We start from the raw sequence: 8884 nt of genomic DNA, 5'->3' as shown, positions 1-8884 counted from the left end.
TGGTTGAAATTGTTTTTCATTTAACACTTTGAATATATTTTCCCATTCTTTCTTTGCTCTCATTGTTTTTGATGCAAGGTCTGATGTTAGCCTGATGGGATATCCTTTTTAAATAACCTGACATTTCTCTCTAGCCGATTTTAGTATCTTGTCTTTGTAGATTTGCCCAAATCTGGCTATGATGTGCATTGGAGAAGATTTTCTTGTGTTGATCCTATTAGGGGTCCTTTGCATTTCTTGGGTCTAGATATTTGAATGCCCCTCTAAATTTAGAAAGTTTTCTTCCAGTATTTTATAGAATAGATTATCAATGCCCTTGTTAGTTTCTTCAACTTCTAGGATAATGATTATCCAGATGTTTAGGTGCTTAGTGGTATCTAGTATTTCTTGTATATCATGCTCATGTTTTGGATTATTTTCTCAGTCTTTTTGGTGATTTTTTTTCTAGGTCAGAGGTTTTGTCTTCAACATCTGAGATTCAACTTTCTGCATGGTCTAATACTTTCAAGGGAGGTTTTGAGTTTCTGTATTACAACCTTCATCTGTAACAACTCCGTTTGATTCTTTTTTTATATGGTGTGTATTTCTTCTTTCAAATCGTGAAAAAACTTCCTCATCTCCTGGAACTCACTGTCTCTTTTCTCTTGCACCTTCTGGAGTTCTTTCCCTCTCATCTCTTGCATCTTGTTTACTTTTGATACTAGAAATATTCTGAAATTTTATCAGATATTTCCACGAAGTTGTTTTTTTCCTTTAAAGAAGAGATATTTTCTTGGTTCTCATGTTTCTTGTGCCTCTTCAGGGTTTCTGATGGATTATATGTTTCTTCCTAATTTCTTGGACTTAATTTTAAGTGTTCTAGGTGTGAGGGAGGAAGTGATCCACAATCTTTCTGATGTTACGTTTCTCTGATGCTCAGCAAGCAACCTGTGCTTTTGACCTTGGAACTGGATATTACAAAGGCCTCACAGTTTCTAGGGAATAGGTGCACCTGGCCTGATCTGCAAGGTCAGTAGTTTTAGTCCCTGAACACAGCAAGACACACGTCAGATTTAAATGGACTCTGTCTGAGCTCTTTTAGAGTCTGGAAGACGGGGTTTAGAGCAGAGATTCAGTCACGTTGGTCCCTGAACATGACAGAATACACCTCAGATATTTTTAAGTTTTATTTATTATTATCATAATTTTTTGAGAGGTTTTTGCTATAGGGCACATGCGCTCGCCAGGCAGACAGAGAGAGACATAGAGACAGAAAGCGAGAAATCACCCCCCAGGGGGGATGGTCACGCCGCAATCCCTTCTCCTCCATTCTCCTCTCAGGATCTTGGGCACTCATGCACACGCGCCCGGCGTGAGTTTTAAGCCACCGGGTACAGGACGTGAACCGTGGTCGACTACGTGGGAGTCCAGCGACATAGCCATTACGCTAACTGCTGGTTCCCATAATGTTTTATATTACATTTAATCACAGGTATTTTACAGTGTATTACATTTATTTTTCCAACATGATTACCACACATATTGGTCAAGACAAAGACATTACTATTCACATCATCATCATCAAATACCTTTTCATCATTTTTTATTCAGATTATTATTATTATTACATATTCTCATTATTTTTTAAACATTCAATCACTGTATGTCATTTGACTTTTAAAGAGAATTTACCCAACATGAAATACATCTCAGAGCACCTGAGAATACTATACATGTTATCATAGACAGGTAATAAACCATTTGTGTGTCCCACTACTGTCATACTTCTCTATTTGTTCTCTTGCTATCCTTCTCTTTACTTTTCCCTTCTCCCTCCCCAAGTCCACACTCCCTTCAGTATTCATAATGATTCTCACTGATTTTATACCCTCCAATATTTCAAACTCTACCATAAAGTGCAGGTAGTTGGTATGTATTAAGTGGATACATACAATATCTTTCTTGTATATCCTGGCTTGATTCACTCCGAAATAGATCTTCCATATTTGACCACTTTCTGTCAAATGCCAGGGTCTTGTTTTTTATGGCTGAATAGTATGCCATAGAGTATATGTGCCACACTTTTTCATCCATTCATCTCTTTGTGGACATTTGGGTTTGTTTCATGTCTTAGCAATCATGAATAATGCTGCAGTAAACATTGATGTGCAAGTGCTTTTCTGACTGAGCATTCTCCTGTTACCTGGGCAGATACCCAGAAGTGAGATCGCTGGATCAAATGCAAGTTTTACTGGTAAATCTTTGAGGAATCTCCATATTGTTTTCCACAGTGGCTGAAGCAGTTTACATTCCCACCAATAGTGTAGGAGAGTTCCCCTTAAACCAAATCCCCACCAACACTTATCAAATTTTGTATTTTTAATCTTCGCCATTATGACAGAGAATTAGGAGGTATCTCACTGCGGTTTTAATCTCCCTTATGATGAGGAATGTTGAGCATTTTCTCATATGCTTTTTGGCTGCTCATATGTCTTCCTTAGAGAGATTTTTGTTCAGCTCATTTTCCTATCTTTTAATTGGGTTAGACATCTTTTTTTTTTTTTCAAGTAATCCGCTTCACTTCCCTGTGCATATTGGTTATCAGTCCTTTGTCTGAGTCATATTTTTACAAAAATATTCTCCCATTTGGAAGGTTGTTGATTCACATTAATTACCGTGTCCTTTGCTGTGCAGAAACTTCTTATTATAATGTAGTCCCACTCGTCTATTTTGGGGATTATTGCCCATGCTTTGGGAGTCTTATTTAAGAAGGCTTTGCTGGGACCAGCATTTGGCGTAATGGCTATGTCACTGGACTCCCATGAAGACAACCATGGTTTGAGTCCCAGACCCAGTGGCTTATACTCACATTGGGTGAGGAGAATGAAGGAGAAGGGAATGCAGCAAGGCCATTCCCCCTGGGGGGTGATTCTCATTTTCTGTCTCTCTGTCTCCCTGTCTTTCAGGCAAGTGCACACGTCTTATAGCAAAAACTTCTCAAAAAAAAAAAAAAAAAGTCTTTGCCTACCCCAATGTTTCCCCAGTGTATTCGCCAGTAGTTTTATAGCTTGAGATCTTAGGTTCAGATCTTTGAACCATTTTGAGTTAATTTTTGTTAACTCAAAAAGGGTTTCAGTTTCATCTTTCCACAGCTGTATACCCAGTTTTCCCAGCACTATTTGCTAAAAAGGTTTTCCCTTCCCTATGGATTGGTTTGTCAAAAATCAGTTCGCGATAAGCTTTGAGGGTAATTTCTGGGGTATCTATTCTACTCCATTGGTCCACCTGTCTGTTTTTGTGACAATAGTATCCTGTTTTTATTATCACAGCTTCATAGTATATTTTTGGGTCAGGAAGTGATATGCCACCCATTCCACTCTTCTCGCACAGAATTGCTTTGGTAATACAAGGTCTTTTATGATCCCAGACAAATTCTATGATTGTCTTTTCTAGATCTGTGAAGAATATCTCTGGTATTTTTATTGGAATTGCATTAAATATGTAGATTAATTTGGGTAGAATTGCCATCTTGATTGTTAATTCTTCTAATCCAGGAACATGGGTTGTCCTTCCATGTTTTTATGTAATTTTGAATATCTCTTTTTTAAGATTCTCAGATTGTTCTCTGTAAAGGTCTTTGACTTCTTTAGTTAGGTTTATCCCTAGGTATCATATGCATTTGGTGGCTATGGTAAAAGGGATTTCTTTCTTCAGCTCTATCTCATTCAACTTGTTGATAGAGGTAGAAATGCTATAGATTTTTGGATGTTGATTTTTTATCATGCCACTTTACTGTATTTATTTATTACTTTGAGATTTTTTTATTAGAAAATTTTGTGTCTTCCCCTGGATTAGCCAGGTAGGATAGGTGCTTTGCTCCCTCTTGCTGGCCTTCTCTGTCCATTATAACTTTTTTTTCCTCTTTTTTAATAAACAGCTCTCTCTCCCCCTTGAGCCTTTCTCTTTTTAATCTTTGTCTTTTTCTAACCTAAGACAGAAACCTGCTAGCCATTTCCAAGTTTCCCTGATTTTGGCCTCTGGTTTCAACTTCATGGCTGTGAAGTCACCCCCAGTCAGTGACCCCTACCCCCAGACCCTATATCAGCCAGTTAGTTTTCCATTTTCATCACAATTTTATTTTTTCTGAAGTGATTTTCTTCCTCTTTCCTTTTATTCTTCTACCACTTTTCTTATTCTTTCTTTTCCTTCTCTCTCAATTTCTATTTTCTACCTTCTTTTTCTTTACCATATTTTTCTGTATTAATTCTTAGCTCTTACTCTCTGCCTAGAGTAGTCTAGATGCAAAGTAGCTAACTATCTGAGCATTGTGTGCTTTTTTTTTGGGGGGGGGGGAGGGGTTTTTACTATAGGGTGCACTCGCCAGACAGACAGAGAGAGATAGAAAGATAGAAAGTGAGAAATCATCCCCCAGGGAAGATGACCATGCCACAATCCCTTCTCCTCCATTCTCCTCTCAGGATCTTGGGCATGCACACACACACCCCTGGTGTGAGTTTAAGACACTGGATCCAGGAGTCAAACCACAATAGACTACATGGGAGTCCAGCGACATAACCATTATGCTAACTGCTGGTCCCAGCATTGTGTGCTTTTGAGAATTCTTTTGCACATCACTGTAGGGGTTGCAAAATTAGTGAAATTCCCCTTCTCATATTCAATTTTAAATCTCCATCAGTGTCTCCCACGTTAAGGACATAGTAAAAAGGAGAAGTAGCACAGAATTATTTCATAGTGGGGAAAACACACGAATTTAAAGTCACTGAATTCCTCTGAAAAAAAAAATTGACCAGAAGTGAATACATCTCTAAGTGACTAAAAGTCAAATAAGAGCATCAAGGATGAGCGAATCAAGTAGTATATCCACACCAAAGGAACAGTGTAACCTGTCTCCAACTAGGGAAAATTTAGAGCATATTACCTAAATGTCAGAAAAAGAATTTAGAATATTTATGGCAACAAAATTCTATGAGGTGCAAAAGAAAAGAGATGTTGAGCTCCGAGAGATGAGGAAATCCTTCCACAATATGAAAGAAGAATGGGACACCATGAAAAAGAATTAGTTGGAACTGTAAGGCATGAACACTATAATAGAGGGAATTAAAACCTCCCACAAAATAATCAAAAGCAGGCTAGACCATGCAGAAGATCGAATTTTGGAAGTAGAAGACAAGACCAATCACCTAGAAAAAATTATTGAAAATACTGAGAAAACAGCCAAGAAATCTGAGGATAATACATGAGAAATACTAGATACCATGAAGCACCCAAATATATAAATAATTGGTATCCCAGAAGGTGAAGAAACTAATAAGGGAATTGGTAATCTATTCTGTCAAATCCTAGAAGAAAACTTTCTAAGTCTAGAGAGCCATTCAAACATGCAGACCCAAGAAATACAAAGAAACCCATGTAGAATTAATTCAAGAAGATCCTCTCCATGTAATATAGCTAGATTGACCAAAACGACAAAGACAAGATACTAAGATTGGCAACGGAGAAACATCAGATCACTTACGAAGGCTATCCTATCAGGCTAACACGGGAACTTTCAATTGGAAACAATGCAAGCAAGGAAAGAATGGGAAAATATATTCAAAGTGTTAAATGAAATACAATTTCAACCAAGAATACTATACCTGGCAAGATTATCCTTCATGTGAGAAAAAGAAAATGAAACCGTTCTTGGATAAAAAAAAAAACCTGATAGAATTTACCAACTCCAGACCAGCTCCTCAAGAAATTTTGAAAGGAGTACTATATCAAGAAAACTAAACAGAGACAGACAGCAATATGAGAACAAAAAAACAACCAGGAATATGGCCAACTTAATGGTAGGGACAAGTCTGGAAATACCAATAATAACATTGAATGTCAATGGATTAAATTCTCTGATCAAAAGACACAGACTGGCTGAATGGTTTGAAAATTATAAACCTTCCATCTGCTGCCTATAAGAAATCCATCTCATAGATAAAGACATACATAGACTAAAATGAAGGGATGAGAAAAAAGTATTCCATGCAAATGGAAACCAAAAAAGAGCAGGAGTCGCTATACTTATTTCAGACAAAATAAGCTTCAAGACAAAAGCCACAAGAAAAGACAAAGAAAGACATTATATGGTAACAAAAGGGCTAATTAACCAAGAAGATATAACGCTTTTAATATCTATGCACCAAACTCAGGAGCACCTAAATATGTAAAGGAACGACTGCTAGATCTAAAAGGAGAGATAGACTATAACACTATAAATGTTGGAGATCTCAGCACCCCATAATCTCCTTTAGACAGGTCAACGAGACAAGAAATAAGTACAGAGATTCAGGATCTCAATGATACCACAAATCAGATGGACTTTATAGACATCTATAGAACTTGTCACCAAAAACACAAAATATATATTTTTCTCAGTCCCACATGATACTTTCTCAAAGACTGATCACATGATAAGGCACAAAACCAGCCTTTACAGATTCAAAGGCATAGAAACTACATCCAGCATCTTCTCTGAATTAAATTTGATATTAATCTCAGTAAAAGTCCTTGAAAATATACAACTCATGGAAACTAAATAACCTACTTCTGAATGACTCCATGACTACAGCAGAGATTAAGATGAAAATCAAAAGACTCATGGAAACTAATGATAATGAGTACACAGGTTTCCATAATTTATGGGATACTGCAAAAGCAGTCATACGAGGGGAGTTAGTGTGTACAAGAAAGATGGAAAGGTGGTAAAAGGGCAACCTAACATCCTGCCTCAGGGAATTAGAAAAAGAACAACAAAAATATCGAAAAAATGCCAGGAGAAAAGAAATAATAAAGATTTGTGCAGAAATAAATGAAATAGAAAATAAGCAAACTATACAGAAAATAAATTAAAGCAAAAGCTGGTTCTTTGAAAAGATAAACAAGATGGACACACCATTAGCCAGACTAATTAAGAAGAAGAGAGAAATGAACCAGATATGTCAAATCCACAACGAATCAGGCAACATTACGACAGACATAACAGAAATACAAAACATCATTAGAGGATACTATAAGCGACTTTATGCCAACAAAGAAAACATGGATGAGATGGACAAATTCCTGGACACATATAATCTATCAAGATTGATTCAGAGGACATAGAAAGCCTCAGTAGACCAATAACAAAGAATGAGATTGAATCAGTAATAAATAATCTCCCAACAAAGAAAAGTTCAGGCCCCGATGGCTTCACTTCCAAATTTTACAAGACTTTTAAAGAAGAGGTAACCCCCATTCTAAGCACACTGTTTCTTGAGATCCAAAAGGAAAATGTTCTTCCAAATTCATTCTATGAAGCCTCCATTACCCTCATTCCCAAAACGGATAAGGATGTGACAAAAAAGGGAAACTACAGGTCTATATCCTTGATGAATATAAAAAAAAATTCTCAACAAGATACTTGATAACCATATTCGACATCATATAAAAAAGGTTATTCATCACGACCAGATAGGATTTATTCCAGGGATGCAAGGGTGGTTCGTCATATGCAAAACCATAAATGTAATACATCATATTAACAGAAAGAAAGATAAAAACATATGATCGTTTCAATCGACGTGGAAAAAGCATTCGACAAAATACATCATACCTTTATGATCAAGACTCTCAGTAAAATTGGCATAGAAGGAATATTTCTCAGCATAATAAAAGTCATTCATGAAAAACCTACAGCTAACATTATACTGAATGGAGAAAACCTGAAAGCTTTTCCACTAAAAATGGCTACAAAGCAAAGCTGCCCAATTTCTCTGTTCCTATTCAGTACAGTGCTGAAAGTTCTAGGTAATGCGATCAGACAAGAGAAGGAGTAGAGACTCCAGAAATAAACCCTAAAACATATAGTCAACTCATCTTTGACAAAGGGTATCAGTCAATCCAGTGGGGAATAGAAAATCTCTTTAGCAAATGGTGTTGGAAAAACTGAGTATTCACCTACACAAAGATGAATCTGAAGCCCTATTTGTCACCATTAACAAAAATCAACTCAAAGTGGATCAAAGATCTACACCTAAGACCACAAACTATAAAACTACTGGTGAAAGACTCTGAGGAAACTCTGGGAGACATTGGGGTAGGCAAAGACTTCTTAAGCAAGACCACCAAAGCACAGGCAATAATCCCACAAATATAAAGGTGAGATTACATCAGATTAAAGAGTTTCTGCACAGCAAAGGACACTGTAATTGGTTTAAATCTACAACCCTTGGAATGGGAGAGATATTTTGTTAACTGTGCTTCAGATAAGGGACTGATAATCAGAATACACAGAGAACTAAAGCAGTTTACTTGGAAGAAAATGATTACTCCAATTAGAAGATGGAAAAACAAGCTGAATAAACAACTCTCTAAGGAAGATATACAAACTGCCAAAAAGCATATGAATAAATGCTCAACATCCCTCATTGAAAGGTAGATGCAGATCAAAACCACAATGAGATATCACCTAACCCCAGTCAGAAGGGCGAAGATTAAAAAATAATAATAGCCTTCCTTCAGAATAGGATTTCTCATGGCTCCTGCGAACTACTCATTTCAGGGGACAGGAGAAATGAAGATTTTCTACTCGTAATTCAGCCTCCAGCAAACAAAACTGGTGTGATTGAACTTCAAGAATTTGAAAGAAGCATACCATCCATCAGATGACAAGAAATCACTGCAGGACCACAAGAAATATGGGAAAGCAAGAAAATACCTCTCCTCCAAGGGAAAAGAATAACTTCTCTTCATCCACAAGCAGTTCAATGCAAATCATGGAAATGTCTGATAAAGAATTTAGAGTATTCATAATGGCGAAGCTAACAGAGATGGAAGAGAAGAGAGACAATCAACTGCAGAAGAGAAAGGA

The sequence above is a fragment of the Tupaia chinensis genome, unplaced genomic scaffold (assembly GCF_000334495.1).
Source record: "Tupaia chinensis unplaced genomic scaffold, TupChi_1.0 Scaffold144341_1, whole genome shotgun sequence".
Lineage (NCBI taxonomy): Eukaryota > Metazoa > Chordata > Mammalia > Scandentia > Tupaiidae > Tupaia > Tupaia belangeri.
The sequence above is the reverse complement of the archived record's forward strand: the minus strand, read 5'-3'. Positions refer to the sequence as shown.